Genomic DNA, 3,769 nt, shown 5'->3' on the forward strand with positions numbered 1-3,769 from the left:
TGTTCTCAACGGCTCGGATCACCTCTTCCTGAGGCTGCACCTTTCGGTTAGTAAGAGGAGACACTCGGTGTTGGGGGCAGGACGGGTTTCCTTCCTCCGCTTTTCCTTCTCTGGCAGCTCCGGCTGCTCCTCTGCGCTCGGCCTCTGGCCCACCACCCCTCCAGCCTCTCCTTTCCCAGCCCCCATAGTGCTCGCTCGCTCTCTCTCCCCTCCCCTGCACCCCCATCCCTCCTCCCCCCTCTGCCAGCCCACTTTGGGAACCGGGAACGGACAAAAGGGTCTGGACAGACTCGGGGACACCCCTCCGTAGCTCCCTACCACGTGGCCCCTCCCTCCGCGGATTGCAGGCAGCTCCCCGCTTCCCTCCCCAGCCGAGAACTGGGGAGTTCGGGGCCCCGGAGGCATCCTCCTTTCCTAGCCCCTTTCGCGCCAATCGCTCCTTGCGGGTGCTGAGCCTCCCGGCGCCTCAAATGCCAGGAATTCACCGAGCGCGGGTGGGGGAGACTTGGAGGCAGCTCTTTGGGTTCCCAAGCTGGGGGATTGGCCACTCGAAGGTGGTGGGGGCAGGGAGACGTGCTCCTGACTGAAGGCTCCAGTTCCGGAGGGAGGGAGGTGACAAGGTTTCCAACCTCAGCGAGCTTGAGCCTGATGAGAGAGACTCAGTCTCCCTCCCCTGTGCAGTACGAACTCAATGGAATAAGGACGAATGCAAAAGTGTGATAAAAGTGCCCTGCAAAGGCTGAGCTGAACCTAACAGATTCGTGAATTTCTGGCAGAACCAGATTGTGTGGCCCTGGCCGTCTTGCGCCGGCACTTAGCGCGCTCCCTATCCTCCCAACTCCTCCCTCCCCGCCAAAGTTTGGAATTAAAAGTGAACTCTCTCATTCCATACCAGGGTAAAATTTAAAACAAAGGCCATTTAAGATGGAAGTCATCAAGCAAACCAGACAAAACAGTTCAAAGCGGCCTCACTGTAAAGGCACACTTAGTGGTACGAGCCTGGCCCTAGGTAGCATGCATTTTAGAGCCTATGGGAACTCTAAAATGGGGACCTGGAGCCCCACAGCTGACAACTAAAACCATTTTATCCATAAAGCAAAATGACTTCGTGGGATATTGCCTGTGACCAGCATCATGCTTACTGTACCTTCAGCCTATCCCAGGCCCACCCCATGACAAAAATTACCCAACTGCTGGGAGGAGAAGGGTGCCAGAAGGCACCCTATCTCTTCAGGTCTTGGGTAGGGATTCTAGGCTGACAAATATGGCAGGATTGACAGATATCAGGCAGAAAAGTGCTTGCAACAAAACCTGACAAGAATGGTCAGCGCAGTTACCATCTATCAGTATTTACACAGTGCCAAGTAGATCATTGTATTTAATCCCAAATTCAGTCTCCTGTGGTAGGTGCTGTTCTCTCACACACACCCTTTAAGAGTTAAGGAATCTGTGGCTCAGAGAAGGTAACTTGCAGAGGTCACACAGCTGGTTAGTGATGCAGCTTGATTGGGGGAATCCACTGAAAAAGCCACCTCTTTCCCACAGGGAGTGACTCTAAAACATTCTCAGAAAGGACAAGTACAATCATGGGCCAGGGCGCAATCTTGCTGGAAATGGGCTTTTTACCAAAATGTGGAGGGTGTTCACAGGGGCCCCAAGTCATCCTGCTGGTTTTGTAAATGCCACAGATTCCCAGAGAAAAACCCAAGCTCCTAGAATCCTAATGTAGACTCCAAAGGACTTGTTCTATCAGCTCATCCCCACAGAAATCATCCCACTTCCGGTTTGTCTTTCCTGGGTGGTGGTGAGCTTTACAGGATGCCAGGCCTTGAGTGCGCCCTTTGGAGGCAGTGTTATGGGGTGGGGGTGGGTTTGATAATGGACCCCCACTGCCCTACCCCCCAGTCCTCCCTAGAGGGAGGACAAATAGGCCCATTGATTCGAAATTCTCCCAGAGGGCATCAGAGTAATGACTTCGGACTGTGTGATGCCTACACCCCCTTTGACCTCCTGACTGACCCCTGCCCTGGGAGGTTCCAAAGGCCACAAATCTCAGTTGCTTGTGGGCCATGTGGTTTGTGGCTGTTTGTAGTTTTGGAAGGGAGGGGGTTTAGGGGACACTGCTTCTCACTGTGCCCAGGATCCAAGAGAACTCGCAAGGGGCTGGCAGGGCCCCTTCCAAACACTGCCGAAGCACACTGCAACTACTGATAGGACTCCACCACTGATTTTTGAAAGCAGCAGGACTCTTGGCTCATTTACATATATGTTTGTACTGCCTGCTATATTTTGGTTAAAGAGAAGGGCAGAAAGGCACAGAACATATATAACAGACTTCTAACTGGGTGGTTGAGCTTGTCCCTGCCTTAGGGAGCTAACTAGCCAAAGATGGCTCTTCACCCTCTGTGTTTATGTGTGAAAGCCCCTCTAAGTGCAGAGTCCTGCACAGGGGTTATGTGGCATCAAAAAGATCAAACCCCTAAATGGGTACTTTGAAGCCAGGTGTGTAGGTGGATGGGTAGATAAGGCAGCAGCCTTTAGGCTTGAAAAAGTTTGGGAATCTAGACCCCTGAGTTTTGTTGTTTGATAAAAACTTAGTGAGTTTCTTCTCTGTGTCAGGCACTCTACTAGGAGCTGAGGTAACATACTAAAGATCAGTCTCTGTCTCCATCTTTGAGGTACTCATAATCTAGCATAGCTCACAAAAACACAATAGGATAACTTTGGTTCTGTCAGCCATCCAAGAGAGGAGAGGAGAGGATTGCTAAGGGGTGTGTATGTTGGGGGGGGGGGGATCGGGTCATCTGGAGGGACTTGGTTGGGGACGTGATTGCTTAATCTGAGTCTCAAGCATCCTCCTCCTCCCCATCTCCAAACTGCTTTCAACCACTTACTAACTCCCTTTGTGAACTCAGCAAGTGATTAAGCTCTCTGTACAGCCTCAGTGAAGGGCCCCTGTGGGTCCTATGTGCCCTACCTCCTACCCTGCCTGGTTCTATATCCAACATCTCGCCCCAGAGTGAGAGCATAACGACCAGCCTCCTCAAGATGCCAGGCAAACGTGTGGCAGACTTGGGGAGCAGGGGTTCTTGAGAGGGAGTGGGAGTGGAAGGGAGATGCGGTGGCGTGCCGAAGGCGTGGCCCCAAGGGGAGGTGGGAGGAGGTGGGGTTAACCTTCTGCTCGTAGGTAACCATCTTCCCGTATTTAACTGTCCTGCCGCAGACCTTCCTCTTCCCACCGGCCTGAATTGGGAGCTGAGTAGCAACACTGCTGAAGGAGAGCGGGGCTGCCCGGGAGAAGGCACTTCAGGAAGAGCAGCCAAGTGTCCTCTGTCCCCCACCCCATCCCTGTAGTCCACCGGAGGGCCGAGACACTGCGGGAGTGGGTGGGAGAGGACGGCCTGTTCTTTCCCATCTCCGTTCCTCCGCGACTGGGATCGCCTGCGTTTCTCCAGGAGTAGAGCATTCGCCCGCAGTTCCCCCTCCCCCTGGCTTTAAGCCCCACTCGGGTACACTTTTGGGGAGAGGGTTACCAGTTCCGTTAAGTTTTCTCCTCGCGGTGTAAAGGACTTCCTTTACGCGTCCCCCTAACGCGCTTCAGGGGGCGCTTGAGCTCGGGGCCGGGCCCTAGTCCTACTAGAGCCGGCCCGGCTGCCCCTCCAGGATTTCCTGCGCGCCGGGCAGCGAGGTCGGCTCTCACTCCGGCCTCCGACGAGTACCGCTCGGCTTCCCGGGAAAATGCAGAAACTCCCCGTTCCCCGACTCCTCC

At 54.2% G+C, this 3,769-nt stretch overlaps 1 long non-coding RNA gene across 1 annotated transcript in view; it reads left to right on the plus strand.

Moving 5' to 3' along the window:
- The window catches only part of LOC105853856, a 12,003-nt gene extending 8,466 nt beyond the window's left edge, over positions 1 to 3,537 (plus strand). Inside the window, exon 3 of the long non-coding RNA XR_001145607.1 lies at positions 3,224 to 3,537. This is a non-coding gene — a long non-coding RNA (uncharacterized LOC105853856). The remainder of the gene's footprint in view (positions 1 to 3,223) is intronic.
- The last annotated feature ends 232 nt before the right edge of the window (positions 3,538 to 3,769 follow it).

The sequence above is a fragment of the Condylura cristata genome, unplaced genomic scaffold (genome assembly GCF_000260355.1).
Source record: "Condylura cristata isolate star-nosed mole 26May11 unplaced genomic scaffold, ConCri1.0 scaffold00019, whole genome shotgun sequence".
In the NCBI taxonomy this organism is placed as follows: Eukaryota; Metazoa; Chordata; class Mammalia; order Eulipotyphla; family Talpidae; genus Condylura; species Condylura cristata.